The sequence below is a fragment of the Physeter macrocephalus genome, chromosome 3 (genome assembly GCF_002837175.3).
Source record: "Physeter macrocephalus isolate SW-GA chromosome 3, ASM283717v5, whole genome shotgun sequence".
In the NCBI taxonomy this organism is placed as follows: Eukaryota; Metazoa; Chordata; class Mammalia; order Artiodactyla; family Physeteridae; genus Physeter; species Physeter macrocephalus.
Window position 1 is genome coordinate 2,518,103 of NC_041216.1, and position 6,209 is coordinate 2,524,311.

General features: G+C 46.5%; 1 long non-coding RNA gene across 1 annotated transcript in view; it reads left to right on the top strand.

Annotated features, from left to right (window-relative positions):
• Nucleotides 1-337: 337 nt before the first annotated feature.
• The window catches only part of LOC114485073 (uncharacterized), a 75,116-nt gene continuing 69,244 nt past the window's right edge, over nt 338-6,209 (top strand). Inside the window, exon 1 of the long non-coding RNA XR_003678537.2 lies at nt 338-496. This is a non-coding gene — a long non-coding RNA (uncharacterized lncRNA). The remainder of the gene's footprint in view (nt 497-6,209) is intronic.

Genomic DNA, 6,209 nt, shown 5'->3' on the forward strand with positions numbered 1-6,209 from the left:
GTGGAAAAGACAGGGGAGGCAGGGGTTGGCTCTGGATTCAGAAAACAGCTGCTGATTTGATTCCGTGTCTGCGGGCTGCATTTATTCCGTGTTTCTCAGCAGCAGGAATTCAAGAGGGATGCTACTGTTTGGGTTTCTGATCGTGATTTATATTTATTCAGAGGAATAACAGAGGGTGGATCTGTTCCCGGCGCGAGCATGCTCACAACCAGCCGACTCTCCCATTATCCAACTGCCTAGTTTGGTGCTTCAATGTACATGTATATTTCGTGTACATATGTGTGTATACAAACGCGCATGCATGCCTGGATGGACATATGTGTGCACAGATTATCTTTTAAGGACAATTCTTTCAATAAGGTCTTTACCCCTTACTTGAAACAGGTGTTCAGGAAAAAAATGCACAAAATCCTGACTGACCGGAATAATTCGTGAAGAAGGGGCTGGATCCGTGGGTCAGAGAACACAGGACCAGTTTGCCATCCCAAGGCCGAAGGTAGGGGACTCTGGATTTTTATTCGGCGGAGGGATGCCTTGCGCTTTATTTTATTTATTGTGTTTTTGCCAGCGGCCGCCACGGGCAAGTGAAATAGCGAGCTGCGATTCCATGTCGTCGTGGCCTTTCTTGGGCGAGGTGTCCGGTGGCGGAGGCGCCGGGAACGGCCGGGTGGGCGGCCGCGCGGCGTGCGGTGCCCTCGGTGGCCTGAGCGGGCTCCCTGGCCCGGTGCCGGGGGGAGCGGCGGGAGCCTCAAGTGACCCCCGCGCGTCAATCACGGCGGCAGCGGCGGCTGTAACCCTCTGCGCGCCGCGCGCTCCCCACACCTCGGCAGTCCGGCGGCACCGGCGCAGTGGGGCCCCCCTCTCCTCTGAGCCCCAGCGGTCGGGCTAATGCCTCGTCCACCGCAGCACCTGCAGTTTTTTCTGCTGCCCTGGCTGCGGCTCCGGGGTTGTTCAGACCCCCCTGAGCCGCCTGTGTTGCCGAAAATGAGATCAGAGGACGCTGGGTGCCCAGACAGAGGGGAAATCTTCCTAGACCCCGCCCCCAAATGTTCCTAAAGCAAAATCACAACCTCCCCTCCTCCAAAGAAAATCAAACCAAACCCAAACTCTTACTCTGTTGGGGATTCTCGCCTTAACCCTCTCCCAGTCGTGCCCCACATTTTACCATCCTTTAAAATGAGAAACACCGCTGGTGCTGAATGGCCCCTGCTGAGACTGTACAAGCTGCCCGAGGACTCCTGAGCGTGGCCGACACCCTGAACTCGCGGAGACTCGGACCGAAGTGTTGGAGAGGCGCTGGAGGCCAGGCGTGGGTTTGGTTGACCGCGGCTGCTTTGGTTTACGTTGCAGGTCTCAGGTCGGGACTACTTCTTTGGCCTGGCCCGCCCTTGAACTTTGGGGGTCGTGGATGCCGACAGGAGGGTCTGCGGGGGTCTGGTTGCTGGGTGAGCGGTACCTTGGCCCTTTTTCTGCCGCGCATCTCAAGTTTCCGGCCACCCTTGGCATTGGAACCGCAGTAGCCGGGTGCTCGCCACCCCCCAGCTGTGTCTTGTGCTTCGGTTTTGGTTGTGTTAAAACTGGCTTGCTTTCTGGTTGTTGGGGGAGGGGAGAAGGGGGAGCCTGAGGTGTGCCCTGAATTGATCTCCACCCAGCGTTCTCCAGCCCTTGTTTGCGTGATTACGTAACTTCAGCCAATGATCAGACCGTGCGCCCCAGCAACTCCCACCGTCTCCCGTCCTCCCCGCGACTGAAGAAGTTGGGTCCTATGTTTACGATGTTTTTGTGTAACTGTGTGTATCAGCGGGGCAGGGACAGTGTGGGGAAGAGGGGGAATGATTTGAGCAATTTATGTGAAGAACATGGGGGGGCAAAGATCACGTGTCCGTTAGGGTTAGCAGTGGAATTGGCTTTGGGTTGGTGTTGATCTAAAGACCCTCCCACATCCGTTTCAGCTAGTCATTGCTTGTCTGAACTTGCATTTGGTCATGTCACCCCCCCCCCTCTGGAATCCTGGAGAAGGTTGGAATCATCCCTGCAAGACCCCTGGGTTCCTAACTAGATGCATAACACGAATCCTGAATCCAGGGTGACTGCCAGGCTCATTTGTTTCAGGTTCTAGCTGTTCTTCATCCTTCCTGCTGAGGGAAAGATTTTCTGCCACGCTGTTTCAGTTTTGCTCTGGGGTTGGGCTACACTGTGGGGCTGAAGAGTAGAAACCAGATGCTGGCTGAGCTGCTCGATTATGCTCTTTAAAGCTCTGATGACTTGCAGTTGCTGGAGTCCCTGTACATTCTTTGCATTAAATACTGTGGGTTTTTTTTTTTTTTGCAAGGTAGGAGAACAGCTGTCCCATCAAGATATCTGCAGGCAGAGGGGGAAAGGTGTCCCTGACACTCAGCTCTCTCTCCTTCCTTCCCACTCTGTTTAGCTAAGGTACCCACAGGACACAGAATTGTTGCATGGGGCCCCTTTATCACACCCCTTGGTGCCTCAGCCTAGGGCTCCTAGACAGACTTGTTAATTTAGCAGGAAGTCTGGCCCTTCAGGCTGAGGTGGTTTTACGGTCCTCCGCACCCCGTTGGGTCTGCTCTAAGGGACAGTGACAAAGTTGTGCGCTGTGGCGGTGGATGAAGATGTTCCCCAACAGCGCTATTGCTGAACTGTCTCTGACTGCTCTGTCTCAGTGGCAGTCACCCTCCTGGAGTGGAGGAGCATGTGCTGCCTTTGGGTTCTTGCCAAGTGAGCCATCGAGGCACTTGGTGTATGAAAGGTACCAGCAAGAAGAAGAGGCATTTAGTCTGAAATCCTGGCAGATCCCAGGCCCCGACTTGATGGGAGATAATGTTAAGAAAGCTGTGTGACAACTGGATAGCTTTTAACTTGTCTCTCATTTGCTCTGTGAGTTCCCTGATGCCTTTCAGGTTCTTCTCTGTTCTCCAAGCTGCCCATCAAGGAGGCCCAGACATGCTGTCCTTCCCTCTGTGTCTGGTGGAATCAAAGCATATTTACAAATCTGCAGATGCACTGGGCAAGCAGGGCAGGAAACACTGGCTACGTGAACAGGCAGCACGGTGTTTCAGAACAGACTGGGCCAACGCCCTTGACCAAGGTCGTTCTTCATCTGTAAAGTGGGTGTCACTGTCGTAGCCTTACCAAGCCCATTGACATATCTTGAGAAGTAAATGAGTTGGGCTAAAAAGTAACATGTGCTCTGTAGCTGATGGGTGTTAGAATGATACCATGACAATCTGGAAGGCACATTTATATGAGGTTATTTAGCCATCTGGGACCTAAATGGTAAAGCAAGAGAGATGCCATAAGTCCATGAGCTCAGGTCAGGTATTATGATCACTGGAAAATTTCATTGCAGGAAATTTCATACCCTTTTGCAGGACTCTTCATTTATACAAAGTTCTAAGAGGTTCAATGATTAGTTTGCCAATTATACCCAGAAAATTGGAAGAGATTGATAAAGTAGTATACAAGGGTTCTTATAGCTCTTTTGTAAAATATCACTAAGAAGTACTAGTAATGTAAGAAATAGAAACACTAAACAAGTTTAAAATAAAATTTAAAAGGCACAGGAATTCAAAGTATAGAATTTTGAGACTATTTAACATAAGTATTTAATGTGAGCAATTCAGTGAAATTTTATATATTTTGATAGGTCTTCAGAACACTGTCTTGTAGCATAATAACTGACGCTCACAGTGACCTGTATGCATCAAGAGGAGTTTAAATGGCATTTTGTGTGTCCAGCTTCAAAAGGCATGAGAATATGAAGTATACCCCAAATGACTTTTTTCACCCGAGGTTTCTGGACAGCCAAGGGCTTATTGATCAAAATTATATCATAACTATAAAGCCCCCCTTTTGAAATTAATTGAGAACTTTATGACCTTTTGCTGAAATTTGGCAGGGAACTATTATGCTAGAATTAGTAGTACTTATGTTCTAACATTTGATGTTATAGAAAATTCTAAGAAGGAGGCATGGGAGCCTCAGCCTGTCTCGCTCTGACCAGAGACACATTTAGAACCTTCCAACTTGGCAACTTTAATGCTGGAATTAATTGGAAGAGACTGGATGATGGAAAAGACGAAGCAGGAGAGGTATGTGCTTCTTATGTCAGTGTAGGGAACATGGACTCCCCACCACCAGTGTGCTGTTAAAAAACGTTCAAGGTGTCATGCAACACCCTCATGTTAAACTGTGGTGTTGACTCAATTCAGACATGCTGCTCAAAACTGGAAGGATATGTGAGTTACAACACGAGCTTTGCCTGACCCTCTGCTGATTTGCTTAGTTACAGTTTATTCCAAAACAAAGGCAACAGGAAAGACACAAGTACAGGAAAATTAATGCTGACACTTTTTAAAGAGTACTGTATATTTAATTTAATTTTTAAATTTAATGCATATGTCAAAAACGTGAAGGCCCTAATTAAAAGTAGCAGAAGACCTTTTTTTTCTCCTTAGATTCCATATAAGGAAAAAAAAAAAGGTCATGAAGAACCTAGGGGTAAGACGAGAATAAAGACACACCTACTAGAGAATGGACTTGAGGATATGGCGAGGGGGAAGGGTAAGCTGTGACAAAGTGAGAGAGTGGTATGGACATATATACACTACCAAATGTAAAATAGATAGCTAGTGGGAAGCAGCCGCATGGCACAGGGAGATCAGCTCGGTGCTTTGTGACCACCTAGAAGGGAGGGAGGGAGAAGCAAGAGGGAAGAGATATGGGAACATATGTATATGTATAACTGATTCACTTTGTTATAAAGCAGAAACTAACACACCATTGTAAAGCAATTATACTCCAATAAAGATGTTAAAAAAATAAAAAGTAGCAGAAGAGTATTGCTCGGTTTCTAGACACACATAAGTTCATCATTTTGGTAAATTATTTGAAGACCGTTTTGAACTTATTAAAAGAAACTCTCAATAACAGGCCATTGAATATGATCAGAAATGCTCAGAACTGTCCCGAGTTTCCACGTATATAAGCAAAGGGATACTGATGTAATAAGATGGATAAAACGCTATTCTCTGAAATCCCAGGGGGCTTGAAAGGCAGAGGAGGTAGGGGTTGGTGGTGGGAGGTGACTGAACCACTTTCTCCAAGGGGCTGCCCTTTTGGGAGGGTCACATTTGGGAATGTGTGCTTAGGCTATTGATCTGGTCTGTTCTTGAAAACCATGCATGCATGAGTGATTTGATTCCTCCCCTCATTACTAAGTGCTACAAAATACCAGGTGTGCCTGGCATTCTTCTGAAAAAAAAAATAAATAAATAAGTATGGAGCTTTACATCTAGATGTGCAGTAGAGATGAACTGAGAATACCCCTTAGAGTCAGCAGTGAAGCCAGGGAGAAGCATACAGAAGTCGATCTCAAGAATCATGGGAAGTCTCTGGATGTCCATGGGTCCTTGAATTGGAATTCAGGGCAAACTTAAAAAAAAAAAAAGAGTAATATACATGACTGGGATCCAAAGAAAAGCTGATAAACAAATAATACAGATGGAAAAGAATAAGACCAGTGTTGTAAATATATGACATGCTCTGCTGAGCCTCTGTCACCAAAGTTAGTCTATTCAGGAATTGCAGTCTTTGCATTAGATGCTGAAGCTATCTTAAGATCAGAGGAGGGACTTCCCTGGTGGCGCAGTGGTTAAGAATCAGCCTGCCAATGCAGAGGACATGGGTTTGAGCCCTGTGCTGGGAAGATCCAGTTGCCATAGAGCAACTAACCCCGTATGCCACAACTACTGAGCCCACGTACCACAACTACTGAAGCCCGTGTGCCTAGAGCCCATGCTCCGAAACAAGAGAAGGCACCGCAATGTGATCAGGAACAAGACAAGGTTGCCCACTCTCACCACTATTATTCAACATAGTTTTGGAAGTTTTAACCATGGCAATCAGAGAAGAAAAAGAAATAAAAGGAATCCGACTTGGAAAAGAAGAAGTAAAACTGTCACTGTTTGCAGATGACATGATACTATACATAGAAAATCCTAAAGATGCCATCAGAAAAATACTAGAGCTAATCAATGAATTTGGTAAAGTAGCAGGATACAAAATTAATGCACAGAAATCTTTTGCATTTCTATACACTAACAATGAAAAATCAGAAAGAGAAATTAAGGAAACAATCCCATTCACCATTGCAACAAAAAGAATAAAATACCTAGAAATAAACCTAC